The following is a 24,451-nucleotide window of genomic DNA, read 5'->3' as shown; positions in this document are numbered from 1 at the left end:
GATGCCGGGAATGGTAGTTTCTGGTCCCCCCGGCGTCGGTCCAGGCAATGGCGGTACTCGGTGCTCGGTGCCCGATCCTTCTCCTCCTGGGGCAACAACAGCAGCAATGGTCACAACAGGCAAACAAGAGATGTATTAAATAACAATGGTTAGATGTATTAGGGTTTTAAAAACCAACAGGAAAGGTGATTTTTTTGGGATCTTACACTAAGATCCCTTCTAGAAAATAAATTGCAGGAGCGTACTTTAAAATCACATTGGACCGAGTAAATTGGCCAAAACATGATAAGCTCCGCACTTAAGTTAGTCCCACAAACACGTACAAAGTTATTAAAAATCTTCTTCCACTTTTGCCACTTAATGGTGGGTTCTCCTGGACTTGTTAAAAAGAAAGGTGGTTGAGTTACATTCTGCATACTGAATAAGATAAAACGCTGATAATAAAATGAACTTAAAACACACCTGAAGAAGAATAATACCGAACAGTGATATGACAGTGCCAATGAATGATACCTGAATTTATGCAACTAAACAAGAGTATTTTTTTTTAATTCATCTCAAATTGTGCACTTGTAAACTCCTCCTCCTTTGTACAAGGACTTCTGAAGGAACAAAAATATTATAACTTACTACTCCCAAATGCTGGAGATAATATCCCAATTACTGCTGCACATGAATGTGACTCCAAAAACAATGTGACTGAAGCATTGCCAACCTTCGATGAGCTGAAAGTCTTCTCCAAACTTTCCACAAAAAAATAACACAAAGATGAGGCCGTTACCCATGAAGTAAATAACCAATTATTGAGAAACTGCTCTGCTACACAAAGCGGAAGAAAAGATGTAATTCAGAGCATACGTTAACAATGGATACAATGCTGTTCAATGTAATCCTTCCCAATAAGACAAAATGTCCTCCATGCGTGCCGACGTAGAGCTTAAATAAGCTCCAGTCTGCTACCAACTCTGCAAAATGTCCACTGTGCTTTACGAAGCACGTAGCCGCGTAATCTAAAATCTTGAGCCAGCTCACGTACAAAATGGCCCCATTTGCGTGACAATGGACATTGACACTCAAGCAACACTCTTCATCTGGAACCCAAATGCATTCCAACACCTCCCAAGGCCTGTGAATAATCTTCATGTGAAACGTAGATGCGTGTCACCACAGACCCCTTCCTCGAAACTCCACACCAGTTTTTATTTGTAAACAGTGTTACGGGGAAGCCACAATCCGCCGCTGGAGAAGTATTTCATTACCTTCTCATCCGCAATTCAAACTGCCGCTGGAGGAGGTATATTCACCAGAGAATCATCCGATGATGAAGAAAATGAGAGGAGAGCTTCGCTGGATGTTAAGGTGAGAACCACCTCTGTCGCCAAATAAATGTGGTGTCTTTCTCATAAATACGTAGAATCTACACAGACTGTAGATCACAGGTCCGGTTTATTCACCTCAGCCATCAACAGCTCAAACATAACTGACAACTTAAGAACCTCCACACATAGAGATTCTATATAGGCCCTACAACAAGATACCACAAGGAACCAGGCATGATGTCACAGCATTCTTTATCAACAATGCAGTGAACAGGCGTGTCCTGTTCTTAAGAGCAGGGGTAAGCTCCCGACCTTTTTGTAAACATGAAGAGTGTCTGTCAGACTGGGCAACGGTCACCCTGACAGACTCTTTATGTTCACGTCAGACAGTAGGGTGCTGCACATGTGCTAAAGGCTTAAGAGCCTGACTGCCTGAGCAGAACTTTTTTATTTTTTATTTTCTAATCCTCATATTGCGAAGTTCTATGTGTTTGGAGTGTCAGGTTTCTACCTCTGATTCTCTTTACCGGAACTGCCCCTTGGTCTCTCGTATTTGGGGAGTTTACCATCTTCTCGATGTTTTCAGAGGAGTACCCTTAAGCCATTACATAGTAACAAATCTGATTTGGAAATGCGGGGGGAGCTAGCCGCCTTGGTTACTCGACGGGTATCATACTCGTCCACCAGATGTTGGTTCGCATTAATCATGGGACTGTGTGTGCCAACCCTATATTGGGATTTAGGTGATTTTCCAAGATTTCCCAATATTTAAATCTCTTACAGGTATTTCCCCTCCTGTCTAGTTTATTAATCCTTAAGACAGAGTTCATCCAATCTCCATGTGTTGGAGGGGATGTCCCCACCCAGTTGATGCAGATTTCCCTCCTTGCTAGTACAATTAACACAAAGAGTACATTTTCTTGACATTCAGTTAAACCCCCTCCATCTCTTGTGTCTTCAATCCCAAAAAGAGTAAGGGTTGTACTTACAGTTAGCTGTTTATGCATGATCGTGCTCATGGTCTTACCAACTTCTTTCCAGTAATCTTTTAATAGGGGGCAGTTTCTGAACATGTGGACATCATCTGCCTTTTCTTCCCCACATTTCGGATTTTTTTTTACGCCTGCGTTTTTAAATTTGGACAGTTTTTTCGGTGTCCAGTATGCACGGTGTATTGTATATAGATGATTTCTTTTCAAAGCCGCTGACTTTAGTGTTGACCAGCATTTTCCTACAGATTTTTCCCATATTCTGTCCAGATCGGCTATTTGTAAATCTCTCCCCCAGATTAGATCCTCGATCTGTGTGTCTCCACCTCCTGCAGCTATAAAAGCCCAGTACCACTTTGCAACCTCTTTATTAATGGGTGAGTTTTTTACCATTTCCTTTTCCAGTTTTTCATTCTCTTGGTTATTTGCAGGAATAGTTCTGGCCCAGCTTGAAATTTGGTAATATTTAAATTTGGAGACTGATTCGTTGGTGATTCTTTGAAGTTCTTCCCATGTGACCGGAGTTGATCCTTTTAGTAATTGACCCCAATAGTTGATATTGGCTAGTTTCAAGGGGTTTGTCATTGAGTCTTTTAGGCATTCTGGGGTTCCTGGTGACTCCCATATAGGGGCCATTGCGCTGTAGTATTGAATGTTCAAAATTGCTCTAATTTGCGCCCACAACTTAGCTGCATCCCTTAGGGTCTTCAATTTTATTTTTTTTAAGTATTTTGGATGACCGAATTTGAATAAAAAGTGATCCACTGATTCTGTCATTGCTTGTAAATATTTTGGATAGTATTGATGACTTTTTAGCAGTGTCTGCATGTTTTTGAACTGGAACGCCTTGTGATACTCCACCAAATCTGGGCTTGATAGCCCTCCACCTTGTTTTCCCCTCCTGAGTTTCTTCCAAGATATCCTCGTTCCCTTCGAGGTCCATATAAAGCTGGTGTAGTTTTTTTAAAAGGGCTTTTCCAAATTCCAAAGGAATGGTATTAAAAAGATATGTGTACTTGGGCAAAATTGACATTTTGACAATATTTGATCTTCCTATAAAACTTAGGGGTAAACTGGACCACACTTTATGTAGCTTTCTCACCTCTCCTGCCACTTTATTGAGGTTACGCTGTGGAATCTTCTCTAGTTCATGGTTTACTAGAATACCTAGGTATTTTATTTCCTTCTTGATGTTCGAACTTTTGAACTGTGTATTCCAGGTCATAATTTCGGTTTTGGTGTGATTTACCAGGTAACCTGAGACTTTCCCATACGTACTTATGATCTCTTCTATGGCTGACTTAGAGCTGACATAATTGTCCGTAAAAATCATCAAGTCGTCTGCGTACAGTGCGATCTTTTTTTCCCATGCTTGATACCTGAACGGGGTTATTTCTTTAGTATTTCTTAATTTATTTGCCAGCGGCTCAATATATAGGTTAAAAAGCAGAGGCGAGAGAGGACATCCCTGCCTAGTTCCTCTTTCTATGTTCACATCCTCTGTAAGATTGCCATTAACTAGAATTTTAGACCTCGGTGTCTTGTAAATTTCTTTCACGACATGCATGAAAGGTTGACCTATGTTATTTTTGGTCATGATTTTTTCAAGGAAGGACCAATTGACTCTGTTGAATGCCTTAGCGGCATCGACGGTGAGTATAGTAAGGGGAGTTTTCTTTTGCGTGGCTATGTCTATGGTGCTCAGAAGTTCGTGTGTGATTTCATGCAATTGTCTCCCCTTAACAAATCCTTTTTGGTCCGGGTTTATAAGTTGGGCCATTACTCTTCCTAAACGGGCTGCCATGATTTTTGTGAATATTTTGTAGTCTGCATTGAGCAGCGATATAGGTCGGTATGACTCACATCTAGAAGGATCCTTACCAGGTTTTAAAATGATGGTAATTATTGCGTCATTCCAGGAAACGGGTATTTTGCTTTGTTGTTTAAGGATCAAGTTTGCCATCTCCGTGATGTGTGGTGACAGAATGTCTCTTAATGCCATGTATAGCTCATTTGGTAGGGTGTCAGGGCCTGCTGCCTTACCTTTTTTTAAGCTTCTGATTACCTCCTTTACCTCGCTTATTAGGATCTCTTTATTTAGTTCTTCCTTATCCTCCTCCGTTAGAGCTAAAGATGGGATACCTTCTAGGTATGTGTCAATCTGGCCTTCTTGAGGATTGGTATCTTCCGTATATAACTCAGCAAAAAATGTCATGAACTCTTGTCTGATTGTATTTTCGTCTGTGCTTAGGTTCACCTGACCGTCTTGATGTATACTCCTTACTTTATTCCTGGCTTGATCTGTTTTTAGTTTCCATGCAAGCCACTTTCCGCAGCCTTCCCCATATTCATGGTTTGCTAATTTGCTTGATTCCCACTTTGTACGCACTCTGTCTTCTAGGATGCCTTCAAGTTTTTCTTTCTGGCTTTGTCTATCTCTTCCTAGTTCTTTTTTCCTACTTATATCTTGTTCCACTATTATTTGGACGTCGAAGGAATGAATGCTTTTTTCCAGGTCTGTTATCTCTTGCCTCGTTTTTTTATTTTTATATGCTCCCAGACTTAATAATTTTCCCCTTATCACAGCTTTATATGTGTCCCAGGTGATCTGTTTTGTCGTGCGGTTTTATTATTTTCGAAAAAGTTTTCTGTTTCTAGTTCAAGTTCCTTCACAATTTGCTGATCTAATAGTATGGCCCTCTCTACCGTGAATCTTCCTTGCATTTTAGTTGTCTTTACCTGGAGTGTTAGTTGGACAGCGGAGTGGTCTGATAGATGGGCCGGGAGGTGAGCTAAGTTTTTACGCTTCCTGATAGAACTCGGTCAATAAGGAAATAATCAATTCTCGACCTGTGCCCCAGTTTTTTGTTATATAGCGTGAAGGGCTGATTTTTTTCTCCTTTATCTCTCCAAATATCTATCAGCTCTAAGTCTCTTTTATATATGCCAATCTACTCCCTCATTTTCGGTAAGTTCGCCTGTCTCCCCGGGGGGGGACCTATCAATGTTGGGATCCATTATAAGGTTAAAATCACCCCCCAAAATTATTGGGGTGGTAGCTAGTATTAGGTGAGAGTAAAGTTTCAGTAAAGGGTCTGCGTCATCTAGATTAGGTCCATAATATCCTGCTATTGTGAATGGGTTATTTTCTATCTTTACTCTAGCTATTGCCCATCTTCCCTTACAGTCTACTTCTTCTGATTCCAGGGTAGCTTTAAGTGACTTTTGATAATTATCGCTATCCCTTTAATGTTACATTCTTGTGTAGTACATATGTATGTGTCTACCCATTTTAGGTTCTTTATTATTTGGGCCCATTCTTCTTTTAATAGGTGTGTCTCTTGTAGTATGATTATTTCGCTTTCTGATGTTCTGAGATACTCAAGGATTTTGTTCCTTCTGCTTTTTGTCCTCATACCGTTTACATACCAGGAGAGTATTTTAAAGTCTTTATTCGTACTCCCCATCTGCCCTGTTTCCCCCTGACGCATCCCACTCCGGTATACTGTTTATTTTGTTATTTATGGTAAGAAACTCCTTTTCGTTTTTCCATCTTCTCCGACTTTTGAGGATTTCTTTACTGTTTTTTCCCTATTTTGCTCCCCACCCTTTTTCTGCTTCGTGCATTTTTTGTGTTTTCTTTTTTGTGCTTTGTCGTTACCCTCCCTGGGGAAGCCTCCATCTTCTTTTCTTAGGGTTAACTTCTTAACCCTTAGTTACTCCTTGACTCTTGACTCTTGACCTGTGTGTGTTAAAAATTATTATTGCAACGCCTTACACCATTATTCTACCATTATTCTACCGCTTCTGAGACTCTAAGAAGATTTCTTCGTTAGCTTATTGGTTCTTCCGACAGGGTTTTTTCTCGCATTAGTTCTATAAGAGATTTAACTTCCTCTGGGTCTCTTATGTTTCTCATTTTGTTTCGCCACATTATCCTTAGTGACGGAGGAAACTTCATCTGTACCGTTGCGCCGAGTTGTTGCAGTTCTGGTATTAGATTTCCTAGCTCCCATTGCCTGTTTTGGGAGGCCTTCGACATATCAGATCTGATTCTGAAGGTCCAGTTATCTGTGTTGAAGTTTCCCTTTTTCAATGCCTCTCCCAGAATTTTTTTCCTTTAGTACGTAGGTTTTGAAGTTGATAAGTATTTTCCTAGGTGTTTTTCTTTCTTTGTTTTTACCAAATGGATCTCTATGTGCTCTTTGTATATCTTCCTCGAGCAGTGCTTTGTCAGCCCATGGAAAGTGTTCTGATAGAAGTTCCACCACATATTTCTTAATGTCTGAACCTTCCTGGTTTTCTGGTACATTGAATAGCCTATATTATTTTTCCTGGCTTGATTTTCAAGCGACTCCATCTTCTCATTCATTATTTTGCTCTCCTGTCTCAAGGAATTTATCTCCTTCTGATTCTTTTCCACCTTTTTGTTCAGCGCGCCTACTTCGCTCTCCACAGCCGTCACTCTGTCCCCCAGTGCATTAAGCTTGTTGTCCAGCTTCTCACACACTTCCTGAATTTTGTCTTGCTTGGCCTCTGATATGGTAAATTTTTCTCGCATCTCCAACCATATCCTTTCAAGAAATTCATCTGTGTGGTTTTTAGGAAAAAAATCTCCCGTTTTTTGCAACTCAGGCATTCCAACTTTGTCATCTGTTATCTCCCCCCTTGTTTCTGCAGCCACGGTGTCTTTATCAGCCCCGTTTGCCATGTTTGCTTTTTGGGGGGCAGCTGCAGCTTCTTCCTTGCCTGCTGCTTTGATTTTCCAACTAACCTCCAAATTCTTGAATGCTACCTTGCTCTTATTCTTACTTGGTTCTATTTTTTCAGGGTCTACGTTTGTTTGAGTCTTTGAATATAGGTCAGCTGTGACAAGAGAGAGCGTGTTTTCCTCTCCTCCCAAAAAAGGGGGGTCCTTTGGTGACGGTTGTACCTGTGTCTGTGTCTGCTCCTCCGTGTGTGGACACTGCTGTAGCTGGACTTTAAAGTAGGTTCTCAGTGACGGAGTTACCTTGATTTTCCCTTTCAGGGATGAGTCAGCTTTCCCTCTGGAGGAAGTTATGCCACTTTCTGAGTTAATCTTTGTGTTTTCTTTGGGTGGTTTCTTGGCTCTTTTTTTGATCTCTCTAGGAGAGATACCCTTAGGATATTGTTCCTTCTTAAGAAAGTTCCTATTTCGCAGGCTGTAGCTTGATATGACTTGCTCGCCCTGCTTGCCCTGTATATCCTCTGATCTCCCTCCCGGGTTATTTACCAAGATTTTTCCTTCTGCTGATTTAATTTGATTTGGAACTTTCTTAAGCTCGTTACACCCACCTTCGCCACCCTCCTCTGTTTCTTTCAATGCCTCGCTCATGTGCTGCGGTGACCTATCTTTTGTAAAGTTTGTTTCTAACACTCTTCGGGGGTCATGTATGAGCGTACGTTTAGAGAAATCAGCCCACCTGTCCTTCTCGCCGTTGCTCGATCCACAAACGCGTCCCTCGCCCCTGCCGTCCCAACGTGAATTGGGCACCAACTCCGCGTTGTCTGACAGGGCTCTGCCGCTTGCTCCCCGGAACTGAAACCACAGTCTTCCGGAAGCTCTTCCGCAGATCGCCTTCGCCTTCACAGCAGCCACCCAGACTCCCGTATCGTATCCTGCCTTGTCGGACCCGTCACGCTTTGCTTGGTCAAGAGCGCGGAGAAGCAAAACTGACTCTCCTTGTGAGAAGCCACTCTCCGTCACCAGGTAGGTTACCATTCCTTATTTACTCCGAGAGTCAAGAAATCCCTTTTCTTTTGAGGTTTTACTGCTCGATGCTCACTGCTCCATGCTTTGGTGCATTCCTGACGTTTTTTTTTTTACATCCTCATGTCAGAGGAGTCCGGAGTCCTGGAGCTAACCGACCGAGCGTCCTACCCGGCCGCCATCTTCCCCCCAACCGCCTGAGCAGAACTTTGCCGTATAGAGGATTTCGCAACCCTGTGGGTGTGACCTCCTCAGGCTGGCAAAGCACTTGGAGGTTCTCCCCCTCATGACGAGGGGGAATGTCACTAATAGATTCGGACCTGGTGCTTCAGCTTTAAGCCCTGAAGGGTCCAAGGCTGAGTGTCCATAAGTAATGCGTCATCACAAAGTGGGGTTAGGGTTAGCAACTCTCATTGAACCCATTCATGTCTTTGACAAATAAGTAGTGGGACCAGATCTCCTGGTTTTCCCTTGACAGTCCCGGTTTTTGGAGCAGTGTCCCGACACTTTGCGACAAATGAAAGAAATGTCCCATTTTTTGAGCGGCGCTTTGGTTAAAATGATAAATGTCCCGTTTTTTAAATAGTGTCTCGCTCTGTGTGCCTGCTTTACTTCTCACAGGTGCTGAGCTGGGTCTCTATTGGGCTCTCCATTTTTCACCTCACGGAGAAAAAAAAAGCTTACAGCTGCAGCAGTACCACCCTTTACAGCTTTTAAACAGACCCGTTATAGTTCTTTCACAATCTGTCTCTTCATTTCAGAACTGAGGCATTTTCAATGTTATGTACAGCGAAGCCAAAGTTGTTGCCTATTTCTCTTATGCAGCTAACAACCGTTGACAAAGCTTATAGTCCAGGCTTGTTGTAGGTGTGATATTACGCATTATATTGTTGACAAAGCCAATAGTCCAGGCTTGGTCTAGGTGTGATGTTACTCGTTATATTATTTATCTGGATACAACAAAAGAAAGCATCACATTTATTGGGCACAGATTTTTTTAGCTTATGTGTTTTTAAGCCACGTCCTTAATTACATCGGCCACACCCCTTGAGAGACACCCCCCTGTTTTTTCATCCCACTTAAAGCCATGAGTATTTCTGCCAGTCCAACTTCTATGTCTAGGACAAAGAAGGTACTGCCGCCTTATCTCATTGGCTGATCCACTGCCTGAGATCACTGCTGCAGCCAGTAAGTTTTTCTTTTTTTAATGTTTGGCACATGCATGTGTTTATGTATGAATGTATGTGGATTAGTGTGTGCATACTGTGGTGGAGATGTACGCGTGTATGTTCTTATGAAGGGTGGGTGTTAGACCTGACAGTTTCAGGGTGATCTTTCCCCAAATGTTTGTCTGCCTCCCTTCATTTTTCTGACCTCGTTTTTTGCTGGCTTTAGGACTCTGTGTACTTTACCACTGCTAATCAATACTAAAGTGCTTGTGCTCCCGCCCCTAAACATGGTAACATTGGCTTAACCCCAATTGGCATATTTAATTTACTTATAAATCCCTAGTAAAGTGCACTACATGTGCCCAGGGCCTGTAAATTAAATGCCACTAGTGGGCCAGCAGCACTCATTGTGCCACCCACCTAAGTAGCCCTTCAACCATGGCTCAGGCCTGCCAGTGCATGACCTGTATGTGCAGTTTTTCACTGTCACATCAAACTGGCAAGATGAAGGTCTTACCAGACCTAATCCTTCCCTTTTTATGCATACACGTCATCCCTAAGGTAGGCCCTGTATGAACCACAGGGTATTGTGCAATATATTTTAAGACATGTACCTTTTAGGTTTTACATATCTTGGTAGTGGAAAACACCCAATTTTCACAACAGCAAGGCCTATCTCTCCCATAGGATAACATTGAGATTACCTTATTACACATTTTAAGTGTAATTCTCAATTGTGAAGAGATGGACTTTTCATGATTGGTATCACTCGACTCACTTTAAAATCACAAGTCATGTTGAAGTTGGATTTTAAATTACCGTTTAGCAAATGTTACTTTTAGAGAGTTGGGATTTACTTACTTTAGACATTTGGTGCCTGGGGCATATCTCTGTTCAGCCTGGGTTGGGTGACATCTGAGCTTTATTGTTAGATCTGGGGGTCTCTAGTTGTCAGAGGTAGGTACCAATGTCCAAATAGGGACCCTTGCTTCAAGTCAGGGTAAGGGGGATACACTCTTTAGATAACCCCTGCTCACCCCCTTGGTAGCTTGGCATGAGCAGACAGGCTTATCAAAGGCAATATGTAAAGTATTTGTACCAACACTCACAGTAACACAGTGAAAACACCACAAATGGACTCCACACCAGTTTAGAAAAATAAGGTATCTTTATCTAAACTACACAAGACCAAAACGACAAAAATCTAACAAACACAGTTCAAGAATATGATTTTAAAAGAGTTCTAGGGTTTGCGTCAAAATAATCCACAGTTGCGTCACATTTAGCCCAAAGTACCTGTAGATGCAACAAAAGTTCCAAATGGAAGCTGCAGCGTTGAAAAACAAGCAATGCGTGACTCCTAAGACCCTGGGGAGGCGGTGCGACAGCCCCGCTGGATGCAGCGGGCGTGTTGCGACAAGTCTGGTCTGTATGGGGAGGGATGCGATACCTTGTATGGATTCTGGTGTTCAGGTTCAGTAGGAAGCGTCTCGCACAGGCACAATGCGACAATCTTCGGGACGGCGATGATCTCAGGTGCGGCGGCGATGCAGAGCGCAGCATCGATCTTCTCCTCTTGCGGTCCCTCGATGCGACGGCTCTGCAACGATGCTCACAGCGATGTGATGCAGTCCGCAAGCAGTGCGATGAACTCACCCAGGGACGACAGGCTCTGTGACAATACTCGCAGCGACAGGGAACTTCCCGCACCGGGGCGATGCGTTCCGCAAGCGAATGGCACGTCGGTTCTTGCAGCGGCAACAGGCGCTGCGACGATCTCAAACTTCACGGCGGCAGGAATTTCCTCGCAGTCTCGGGAAGGCGCTCCGCAAGCGAACGATGCGTTGAAAATTGCAGATTGTCTTCTTTTCTCCTTGTCCAGCTCCCCAAACAGCAGGCACAACTTCCAGAGGCCCCACAATTGGATCAATCACTCTAGGAAGGGCAGAACTCACTCAGCAGAGTACAGGGGGAAGCTGGGGGTGTAGTCCTTTTGTTCCTGGGACTTCTTAACAGGAGGCCAGCTCTCCTTAGGCCCTTGGAGATCTCTTCAAGCAAGGGGACACAGCACACAGAAAAGTCCTTCCCCTCTCCTTGGCAGCAAAGCAACTGCAGGTCAGAACACAAGCACACAGCAGGACAGTCCTTCCTCTTCAGTCTTCCAGCTTTCTCCTTGGCAGAGGTTCCTTCTTGATTCCAGGATGATCTAATTTTCTGTAGTCTGGGTAGCCCTTTTTATACCAATCTTTCCTTTGTTCTCTGGAGGCAGAGAGGCTTAGTCAGAACCAGTTCTGGTCAGTCCTGGAGCACTTTGTTTTTCTTTCAGAGAGAAGGGCAGGGCTGTCAGCCGCTCAGAAGGAGGTGGATCAGTACAAAAAAGAAGTGGTCCGAGTTCGGAATTGATTAATTTACAAGTTATTCTGTATTGCTCCATACAGACAATTGCCACACATTTATTTTGCTGAATACAACTGAACAGTTTAAAAAATGAAATGTGCAATGTTCAACTTCATATGAGGTCATGGAGTTGCAGCACATATGCATAACTCGAAGACGAATCAGTACGAGGATGCTATCACCTCTGTTACTAATTTATCCCTGGAAAATGCTCCCTTGAGGCCCCAGACCCTTTTTGCATAGCCAGGGATCTTTTCAGATGATCCCCGACTGACGCATCTCACGATGCATGGGCGTTCCGTGAAACCCACAGTTGATTGGCCCAGAGTAGTCGAGCCCTTCTCATACACCCAGCATCCAGCGGCGGCACCGCGAGCAGATGCATCAAGGCAGCGTCGTGCACAGACGGCTGCTGACTAAAACAGCACAGGTATGAAATCGATCGTAGTTTTGTAAACCGAGTCAGGCTTCCCCAATGCCACCGACTATATCGGCATACCCGATCCTCTCCTGAACTTAATGTCGAAATCCAGCTTTCATCGCAATATTCTTATAGTTTTTTCATTTGCGGTTTTTAAGCTTTTTGACCTACTGGCCTTTCATGTTAACTTCCTAGAACGGTGCGTATTGTGCACTGAACTCGATGAATGGCCACAGATACTACACGTGACATGCTGTTCCCACTCCATCGATGAGGAATATTCCCAAAGTAAGTCCTCCCCGGTACCTCCCAAACTCATGTTCTTCGGCTCCCCAGCCACAGACAGTCCTCTGAGACTCTTTCCCTTTTACATTGTAGAATTTCGAAGAGCGCGCCCAGGCCCAAGACACGACAGTACAGACGTTGACCGTCATCTGATGTAGGTATCTCCTGCATTTCCTTCTCCAGTGTCAGACAGCGTACCACACAATAACCTAATCTTAGCATTCGCATTATTTTATAGGCTCTCTATCCATTGTCCTGACGAAGACCCCAACATGAGGCATGAATAACCCTTAAGAACACATGGGGGTCGAAACATAGACTACGCCAACTGAAACACACCATAGGATTTAAAGAAAAGAGTGTACCTAACCTATGTGTGATACAAATTTTGAACTTTGACAATACCTTGTTTTGTAGAGGCGTTTCTCATTTTAACGCGATGTTGCTAATCTCACAACACCTTTACCCAGTCCCTCACACCTTCTTGCACTTCCTTTCCCTTTTCACTGAGAGCACTTAAAATGTAATGAATTTACAATTACTTTGAATATTGTTGAATATATGAGATTCTATATCTTGAACAAACCACAGAAACAATCGATTGCAGAAATAAATGCAATTTGAATTTGAACATTGCACATTTCATTTTTTAAACTGTTCAGTTATATTCAGCAAAATAAATGTGTGGCAATTGTCTGTATGGAGCAATACAGAATAACTTGTAAATTAATCAATTCCGAACTCGGACCACTTCTTTTTTGTACTGATCTATTGACCCAGGTCTAGGAGTTCTAAGGGCCCACCCCTTTACAACTCACACTCTCAGAGCAAGCGATCTCTTGTGAGGGTTCTTTCTTTCAAACTTGTATAAATTATCTGATTAATTCCTTGTGGTATAGCGAGGGCTACATCAGTATGGAACTTGAGACCCTCTCGTATACGGAGGATTACATAAAAAATCGAATTGAGGGAGATACGGGGACTGCTTTCCTCACTGCCAACAGCACCAGTGTAGACCATTCCCTAAAGGAAAAAATAAACAAACTTGAACGTCTTGAAAAAAAGCTGGTACGAACCAAACTCCATGGACATCTTCTAACCGGTTACCTACGATCCAACATCATTCCGACTGGGCTCCAAGTCCGCAACGAACCTGCCATATTCGTGGACAATCCCAAGTTCAAAGAAGGCTTCAGCTTCGTGGCAAACAACTGCTCCCGGCACTGGATGGTGCTGGGAGTGGAGACGGCCAAAGAACAAGTGGAGCAATTAACGAAAGAGATTGACGACCTCAAAGTGGAAATAGCCAGTCACTCGGCCTTTGCAGATGCCAAAGAAACTTTAGAAAGATTAAATAAAACCCTAAAAGACTTTGACGTGGAGACACAAGCAAAGAAATTGGATAAATTAGCAAAAGACATTCAGTATTATGATAAGAAAAAGACCTACCCTTATCTACAGCCTGACTACTACAGACAAGATACCCAAGGCCGCTTCTTCAATAGAGGCAGAGGAGGTTATAGAGGTACACGTAGATTCACCAACTTCTCAGATTCATCATATAGCGGAGAAAGTGAAAATGAACAGGCCGGACCCAGTGGAAACTACCAACAATCAGACCAATGGTACCAACCACCCCAACAACACACTAGCGGACCACAATCACCTTTTTTAGGAGACACCCAGTGGAGACCACCGAGAGGGAGAGGCAGAGGAGGCTCATGGAACAATCGCCCCAATCGGGGCCGAACCAGCAGAACTGGGACGGAGGGAGACAACAGGGCCAAAATATCAAACAGGTCAGATTCCAAGCAGAAGACCACGGGGAGAGGAGCACCAGGAGGAAGACGTACAGATGGTAGATGGGGGGACCCCTAGAGCAACGTCCAGATCTAGCCCGATAATCAATCTATCAAGCTATACACTAACATCTGAGGAAATCAGTGTACTTTGTAAGGGGCTATCTTTTGTACCCACATCTCAACCCAACAAATTCAACATCCAAGCGGAACTCACCAGGTTCCTTCGCAAGATAAGATTAAAAAACTTTTTCACCAACCGACCATCTACTGCAATGTCGGCTTTCACAAACTTACGACCACCTTCGACATTTATGCCTACTATGGCATCAGTCTCTCACAAAGTACTGACGTATGAGAGCGTGGTACTTAGGGACGTCCTCAAAACATGTGAGAGAAGATCTTATGTGAAGCACAACATCAGCGCTGGTGAACGTACAGCGTTGGATGCACTCCAGAACAACAAATCAGTGGTGATTAAACCAGCTGATAAAGGGGGATCTATAGTTATGCTGGATGTGGAGGATTACAAGACTGAAATCCATTCTCAACTAATGGATGGGGTTAGCTACAGACCGGTAGCACTTAACCCTACAAAGGAGATTAGGACGGAGATCTCATCAATTACCAACAAAGCACTTGAGATGGGTTTTTTTACTAAGAAGGAATTCGATTACCTGAATGTGGAACAACCCAGGGTACCAACCATATATGTACTACCCAAAGTACACAAGAACCCAGTCAAACCACCAGGACGACCGATTATATCTGGCTGCGGCTCCCTCCTAGAACCTCTCTGTAAATATGTGGATGTATTCTTGAAACCTTTAGCTGAAGCAACACCTACCTATCTCAGGGATACCATGCAAGTTATCAACCTAGTTGACCAGATCCCTTTCGATAAAAACAGCCAAATCCTGGTGACAATGGATATTGTCTCCCTATACACCAGTATACCACAGAGACCTGCCCTGGACTGTATGAAACAAGTGTTACAAAGGAGGGACCAACCAGCAGGAGTTCCCACAGAATTCATCATTGATTTATTGGAAATCGCAATGACTAGAAATTTCTTTGTCTTTCAAAATAAGTTCTACATTCAAAGCAAAGGGGTGGCAATGGGCGCTGCCTTTGCCCCAGATCTGGCGATCCTATTCATGTCTGAATATGAACAGCACTGTATTTTATCACAAAACAACCCATACCGAAACATGATTTCCACCTGGCACCGGTATATAGATGACGTCCTCAGGGTATGGACAGGTGAAGAAAAGGATCTACATGATTTCATGGAATGGCTGAACACCCAGTCAGACGACATCAAGTTCACGATGCATATGAGTAGGGAATCTATTGACTTTCTGGATATCAGCATAAAAGAGATGGAAGGGAATCTCTACACCACCCTTTTCAGAAAACCATCAGAAAGAAACTCCCTCTTAAGGTACACGAGCCATCACACCAGAAGTTTACGTGACAACTTGCCCTTCGGCCAATTTCTCCGCATCCGGAGAAATTGCTCTTTGAAAGAGGATTATTTCAAAGAATCTGAAGACCTCATTAATCGCCTAATAGACAGGGGTTATCCCCAGCGGCTTGTGAAAAGATCCAGGAAAAGAGCATGGTCCCAAGACAGGTCAACATTATTGACGCCCAAGACACGCCCAACATCTCACGACCGAATGATTTGTGTAACAACCTACTGCACCAAAAGCAATGAAATAAAGAAAATTGTGAATAAACACTGGAACTTGGTTGCGGATATTTTAGACAGTCCGGAACCACCTATGCATGCCTTCAAAAAGGCGAAGTATAGGGGACTATGTTGTCCGATCATTGCTGGACACGCCACAGGCACCAACCATCCAAGGTCTATGGAATCTACCAGGAGTGGTAGGCCACTTTAGATGTACCACGTGCAAAGCATGTCCAACATGTTGGGAAACGAAGCAAGTGATCCACAACAATCTCACTGTAGACCTCAAATCCTTCACAAACTGTAACACCAGTGGAGTGATTTACGCATTTCTATGCCCATGTGACCTGATGTACATAGGGCAAACCAAACAAAAATTGAAAAAACAAATTTTTCAACATTGCAGCAGGATCCGCTGCTCAACAGTGGGTGCACCACTTGTGGACCATTTTAGGGACAAGAACCATACCCCAGAATCCATAAGATGGGTGGTACTCGAAAAAATCACCTTGGGACCACGAGGAGGCAACCTGACTTCCATTTTGAACATTAGAGAGTGCAAATGGATGAACAAATTCAAGACTGTAAATAGAGGGTTGAATGAACTAGATGCCAACTTTGCCCAAATGGCAGGTTTAGACCCAGAGTAATCCTTTTGTCTCGCTGACTGGAATTCACATAGCACTAGGGGGTTACAGCACAGCCCAGGGTCTTTCAGGGTGGTTTAACATTATCGTGGCTATCTTAATGCAGAACTCCTAATTTGCATGATTGCTTGCCTTACATGTCAATTATATGTCATAATACCATTCCAGTACCTTGTGATTATATGATAGATTGCTTAATATGTCAATTGTATGTCATAATGCCATTCAAATACAGTGTAATGTTTATTATCAACTACATTTATCACAAATTATGCCGAGACCTTGTGCCATTATTAACCCGGTTTAAAGTAGGTCATGCCCTGTGAGCGCATACATGTCGATTATATGTCATAATGTCATTCCAGTACCTTGTGATTATATGATGGATTTCTTAAATATGTCAATTGTATGTCATAATGCCATTCAAATACAGTGTCATGTTTATTCCCAACTACATTTATCACAAATTATGACAAGACTTTGTGCCATTATTAACCCGGTTTAAAGTAGGTCATGCCCTGTGAGCGCCCATATCTGAAGGGAACCCCCATAAGGCCCCACACACCTGCATTACCACTATTCGGTATGTATGAGGTCATGGAGTTGCAGCACATATGCATAACTCGAAGACGAATCAGTACAAGGATGCTATCACCTCTGTTACTAATTTATCCCTGGAAAATGCTCCCTTGAGGCCCCAGACCCTTTTTGCATAGCCAGGGATCTTTTCAGATGATCCCCGACTGACGCATCTCACGATGCATGGGCGTTCCGTGAAACCCACAGTTGATTGGCCCAGAGTAGTCGAGCCCTTCTCATACACCCAGCATCCAGCGGCGGCACCGCGAGCAGATGCATCGAGGCAGCGTCGTGCACGGAAGGCTGCTGACTAAAACAGCACAGGTACTGAAATCGATCGTAGTTTTGTAAACCGAGTCAGGCTTTCCCAATGCCACCGACTATATCGGCATACCCGATCCTCTCCTGAACTTAATGTCGAAATCCAGCTTTCATCGCAATATTCTTATAGTTTTTTCATTTGAGGTTTTTAAGCTTTTTGACCTACTGGCCTTTCATGTTAACTTCCTAGAACGGTGCGTATTGTGCACTGAACTCGATGAATGGCCACAGATACTACACGTGACATGCTGTTCCCACTCCATCGATGAGGAATATTCCCAAAGTAAGTCCTCCCCGGTACCTCCCAAACTCATGTTCTTCGGCTCCCCAGCCAAAGACAGTCCGCTGAGACTCTTTCCCTTTTACATTGTAGAATTTCGAGGAGCGCGCCCAGGCCCAAGACACGACGGTACAGACATTGACCATCATCTGATGTAGGTATCTCCTGCATTTCCTTCTCCAGTGTCAGACAGCGTACCACACAATGACCTAATCTTAGCATTCGCGTTATTTTATAGGCTCTCTATCCATTGTCCTGACGAAGACCCCAACATGAGGCATGAATAACCCTTAAGAACACATGGGGGTCGAAACGTAGACTACGCCAACTGAAACACACCATAGGATTTAAAGAAAAGAGTGTACCTAACCTATGTGTGATACAAATTGGGAACTTTGACAATACCTTGTTTTGTAGAGGCGTTTCTCATTTTAACGCGATGTTGCTAATCTCACACCACCTTTACCCAGTCCCTCACACCTTCTTGCACTTCCTTTCCCTTTTCACTGAGAGCACTTAAAATGTAATGAATTTACAATTACTTTGAATATTGTTGAATATATGAGATTCTATATCTTGAACAAACCACAGAAACAATCGATTGCAGAAATAAATGCAATTTGAATTTGAACATTGCACATTTCATTTTTTAAACTGTTCAGTTATATTCAGCAAAATAAATGTGTGGCAATTGTCTGTATGGAGCAATACAGAATAACTTGTAAATTAATCAATTCCGAACTCGGACCACTTCTTTTTTGTACTGATCTATTGACCCAGGTCTAGGAGTTCTAAGGGCCCACCCCTTTACAACTCACACAGAAGGAGGTGGAGCCAGCATTGTGGAAGGCAGGCACAGCCCTATTCAGACCCAGGTGCTATCCCCTACCACCACTCATGATGCAGATGCAGCTATTCAGCCTAGGGCTGACTCCTCCAGCCTCCTGGGCGCTACCCAGCCCCTGTCACTCACAAACCAGACACTCAATTCACAAATAGGCCAAGGCACACAGAAAGGTCAGACAAGAGAGCAGCCACTTTCTAAAAGTGCTGTTCTCAATCACAGGATTTAAAAAACATCCTTCCTAAAAGATAGGTTATTAAATTCTGAGTTCAGGGATACACACTTTAATTGTCTATCTTGCCCCTAAGGAAAGATATGCAGGTAAGTAAACATTATACACAGCATTCCCCATTATAGCCTATGGGCAAGATAGCCCTCTCAATAGTGAAAAACGAAAATGGCTGTAATTCACTATCGGGGCATGTCACACACCAGTACATGCTCTACCTTTCATATACATTGCACCCTGCCCAGGGGGGTACCTAGGGCCTTCTATAGGTGTGTCCAATGTGTACAGAAAGGGAAGGGCTTGGCCTGGCCAGTGTGGACACTGGCCAGGGTAGCATGGCAGTTAGCAACTGCACCCAGGCACCGTGGTGGCAGGACTGCGACACCATTTTAGGGCCTCTCTTGTGGGTGGCACAATCAGTGCTGCAGGCCCACTAGTAGCATTTGAAACACCAGCCCTGGCACACTCAGTGCACTTTACTAGGAACTTCTTAGTAATACAAAAATGCCAATCATGGATGACCAATCACAATTACAATTTACTCAGGGAGCACTTGCACTTTGACACTGATCAGCAGTGGCAAAGTGCCCAAAGCATCTAGACCAGCAAAAACAAAATCCAGCACAGCGTCATAAATACAGGAGGTAGAGGCAAAAAGACAGGGGAAACCACGCCAAAGATGCCAGGTCTAACATTTGTGTATTCCCTCTAGACAGCCATACACACAGGGAGCTGAGGTATGTCTTGATGCGCCTTCCTGTGAGATTGGAGTGAGGAGCTGGGCTAAGCCTCATGCACACACCTGTATAGGCTGTGTCTTGTCCACACAAATGGCTACATACTTCCTTATAGTGAGTCTGGAGCCAGGGCAGGCACGGAGAACCTCTGTGTACTTCAAAGCTTTTCTTGAAGTCTCCCTCCCACTTAAAAGGCACAACTGGGTATAAGTACTGGACCTCTGACATCATAGCTTCAGTACACTCTGGGCCTGTAACCACCCTGCCAGGAAGAAGAACTGCTGTGTTGCTGAAAGGACTGCCACTCTGCTGGACTGCTGGTTTGCGTGACTTCTGCCTTGCTGTGCTCTTGCCTTGCAGAGCTGCCCTGCTGCCTATTGTTGTCTTGCCTGGGGTAGAAGGACTGGACCTACATCACTTGAACCCAGAGTAACTTCAAGGGTTTGGTGGCTTGCTTCCTTTTCTAAGTCTCCGGGATATCAAGGACGTCAACTACCTGCATTTGGACTCTACAAGCTCTGAGTCTGCCCTGCCAAGTGGTGCAAACCAAGTTCTGGACCCTTGGAAGTGAGGCCTAAGTTGCTTCTACATCCAGAACCCATGCATCCTCATCTTAACTGGTGCATCTTCGCCTTTGATTAAGTCAGAACCAGCACATCCTTGTGGTTATCTGGCTTGAACCCGGTGCCTTCGGAATAAGCCGGTGCCTTCAAAATAAACCCATCGCTTTTGGAGTTCATGAATCTCCTATAGCGGGAGCCACCGCCGCGCATCGCATTTGCAATCAGCACCTCACACTCGGAAACAACGCATCACTGTTGTTACGAGGAGAATATCGATGGATCTCATCCAGTTTGTGGCTCAACACCAATGCATCACTTCAGCTGCACCTTCCATCTTCGTCAACTATGATGCATCCCAGATCAAGGAACTTTGGTTCAGTGGGCCCAAGTGAACTTTTGACTTTGCCCTGGTCCAGCACAACCAGAAAACCCATTTAATGTGTATTGCTTCTAAGAGCTATTTACATTTATTCTCTAAAAATTCTCAACTTCACTTGTTGGATTTTTGGTCTTGTTTTATGTATAAAATTATTCTTTATTTGTCTAACCTGGTGTAGCATCTTTTGTTGGATTTTTGCTGTGTTACTCTATGAAGTATTGCTCAGATACTTTACACATTGCCTATTAAGTTAAATCTGACTGCTCTGTACCAAGCTACAAGAGGGAGAGCACAGTATAATTTAGAGTGTGTTGTGACTTATTCTGACAATTCGGATGATATTTGTGTTTCTTTTATTCAGGTTAGACAGATCACACACATAAAAACTAAGGGGCACATGCATCATTGAGACATTTTGCACTTCTTAATTTGCGAAAAATAACGAATCGCAAATTAAGAATTGCAAAATGCTATGCATCATTTTTTTCGGTATTCATTTGTGATTCGGTAAAAATCGCAATTTTTACCGAATCCCAAATAAATACCGAATTCTTAAGTTAATTTTCGCAATTCCCATTGATTCCTATGGGCCAAAAGGCCCATAGGAGTCAATGGGAAGGCATTAGCAAATTGCGAGTGGCACTTTGAAAATTTCATGGGTGCGGGGGGGGTCCAAAGGACCCCCCTATGCACCCCTGAAATGTATTTTTCGCATCATGTTTCACACACACATGTCCTAAGGACATGTGTGTCCGTAACATGAATGTTGAAAAAAAAGCATTTTCAGCATTTTAAACACTTTTTCCACATTTACCGAGTGGTTCAACTACTCGGTAAATTTGACACCCTAATTGCGATTTCGCACTTTTAAAAGTAATGATGCATTGCTTTAAAGAAATCGCACATTTGCGACTTCTTAAAAGCAATCGCAATGTTTGAACTCGCAAAAAAGTTACGAATTCTAAAATTGCTTCATGCATCCCAAAAAGCACTTTTGGAATTGCAAACGGCCGATTTTAAGGAATCGCACCGTTTGCGACTCCAAAAATGCTTGATGCATGTGGGCCTAAGTGTTGTACTGATCCATTCACAATTGTGCAAAATCTCATTCCACAGAGGACTTTGCGCTGCCTAATTCATAATCAGGGACTAAGTGTTGCAGTGTTTTCGAAATCAATGAATTGGGCCATATGTTTTCCATTATAGATGCTATCACATTCTTAATTGAGAGTAATGATAGGCAGCCGTTTGTCTTGTCACTTCTTGCCGCAGGTTTTCTGTCAGACAGGCTGCCATTAATTGTACTTTGTCAGCCACCCTTTAGGTTCTAGGGCAGCATCTAGCTAAATGTGGCTTTTGACAATCAACACACGATTTTTGGCTCTTACACTAAAGCAGATAGCTTTGTAATAAAATAGGGGGAGCTGCATTCAAATAGATGCAGTTTAAAAAGCTACTGTACAAGACATGAAACAAAGCAATGCTCCTTCCAAAGATTTCTAAATATAAAGTAAAGTACAACAACCCACAATCATAACTATAGCCTAAGGGACAGATTTACAGGCCCCATGCACCACCAGTACATCACTTTTTCTGACATACTGGTGGCGTATTTTACTGTTCCATATTTACAAGAACAGGAAAAGCCACCTTTACACGCAACACTTTGTGTGAAGGGGCGTTGCATGGGTGTTGCTGTGGGTGTCGGCATCATACTCCACTCTTCACTCACCATGAACTGACAGGTCAACGCCGTCACATAGAGCTGCTTCAACATCCTCTGCATCCTCCACAAGGCCTTCAAATAGATCCCCCTGAGTCAAGGAAGACAGTCACCCACACACACATCACCAGCAGACTGGACTATGAGAACACACTCGACGATGGCATCAACAAGTCCCTACTCCGTAAACAGAACACCGCCGCCAAACTCGTCCTCTGCATCCCCCGGCATGAACATATCAGCCACCACCTATGAAGTCTTCATTGGCTCCCCATGGAGGAAAGAGTCACCTTCAAAAACCTCACTCAGGCCTACACATGCCTACACAACAACGGACCCAAATACCTCAATGACAGAATCAACTTCCATGTATCCTAAAGGAACCTCTGTTCTTCCAACCTCACACTGGCCAAAACCCCGCGCATCCACAGTACCAGAGCCGGAGGAAGATCCTTCTCTCACATTGCAGCCAAGACCTGGAACGAACTGCAGGCAGACATAAGACCCGCCCCCTCCCTGAACACCTTCAGTAAGGCCCTCAAGACCTGGCTCTTCCGCTAAAAGATCTGCGGACCCCTCAGCGCCTTGAGACCCTCACGGGTTAGTAGCATGCTTACAATTCCCCTGATTGATTGATTGATTGATTGGTGTTCCCACACAACACCCATGGAACAAGACACATTTCCAGATTTATGAGAAATCATAAATCTGGAAATGCGTGTGAATGCTACGCCTCCCCAGGGGAGGCGCAACGAGGAGAAATGTTTTCATTTCTCCTATTTGTTTCCTCTTTGAAAGAGGAAAATGCCTGTAGTGATTGTTTTTGTTCAGGAAAGTGCTCCTTCCTGCATAAAAACAATCTCTCCATGACGCAGACATCCTTGCACCATGGTGCAAGTGTGCCTGAGCAGGCGCATGGTAGCTGTTTGTGCACTAGCGCAGTGCAGAGCACAGAAATGCAACATATCATTGTAAATATGTCGCTTTCCTGTGCTATGGAAGTGCCATAGCGTGGCTCAGCCAAAGGACTTGCGTTGCAGCGCTGCAGCACTTCCTCGTAAATCTGCCCCTAGGTTCGTAGTAGTACTGCAACTAATCAAAAAGGTAATGTCATACCAAACTAACCTGGAGCATAAATCAGATGACATCGATGAGATTGTTACAAATTATATTAATTTAAGACTAGGGATAAATGCAAGAACACAATAATCACATGGAATGTGATAAAGCGAAATTGGTTAACATCATTGTTACAACAGTGCCCTTGAGTTATTGGATGGTTCCCAATTAGTGCATACTTTACATGGCAGCTGCTGAAACGTTATTTCTCAACATTAGTTAGGCTCTTTTTGGAATTATGACAATACACGTTATACAATTATGACAATACATGTTATACGGCGGAAAGCATTAACAGAATGTCGCTATCATGCATACAAATAGGCAGCATCAAATTACCTAGACATTCCATGGTCTCTCACCACATGCAATCAGACATAAAACACCTCTGACAAAGCTATTGCTTTTCATGTTAGTGTTCTAGCAAGGCTTTCTCATTTGATTTCTGTTTATTGAAGTACACGCTCGCAATTCATTTAAGGAAAAGCTCCTTATTAATTAACAAATCCATACCAACATAACATTTAAAGTAGAATTGACATTCTGTGTTTCAACACTATTTACTTTAGAGTGCTGTCTTATGCCCGATTTAATGTGTGCATATATTTTTACTTTAAGCATTAAAGGATTAGGATGCAAACATTTGCTAATTTGTTTCAATGGAATGCAGACTTCGAAGGATAAGTAATGTGTTTGTTAATTAAATTCATTTCCATGAACGAAAGAACAAAGTACCCTAGTTAAATGAAGAAAAATGTTAGATGATCTAAGAAAGTAAAAGACTCAGAAAATATTTCCGTAAAAAACAGCTAGGGAAAAAACACTGCATAATATATCCTCAACAAAAATTCAGAAAGGTATTTGCAGTTATATAGTACAACATCTAAAGAAGCCTGATTCATGATCTGCACTATTGAGTAAGTTTACACTGTTGAGTATGTTAACTACTTTTCAGTAGTCACAAGGCCCGATTCACACAGATAAACTTACGCTTTTGTGTAAGTTTACAATTGTTTGCCTTCAGAAAGGTATTTTCCTTGGTTGGGCGGAACTCGTGCAGTTTCACTCACGGAATTCCATAAAAGCTCAGCGAGATTCCATGGAGTTCTGCGACCGGGCGGAATCAACACGTTGCACATACTTTTACCGCTGGGAGCTTGTTCCAAAATACAAAATCAACACCAACAACTGGAGTAGATTTTCTACTCGAGCAGCAGCTTTCTC

The sequence above is a fragment of the Lissotriton helveticus genome, chromosome 2_1 (assembly GCF_964261635.1).
Source record: "Lissotriton helveticus chromosome 2_1, aLisHel1.1, whole genome shotgun sequence".
In the NCBI taxonomy this organism is placed as follows: Eukaryota; Metazoa; Chordata; class Amphibia; order Caudata; family Salamandridae; genus Lissotriton; species Lissotriton helveticus.
This window is presented reverse-complemented; position numbering follows the sequence as displayed.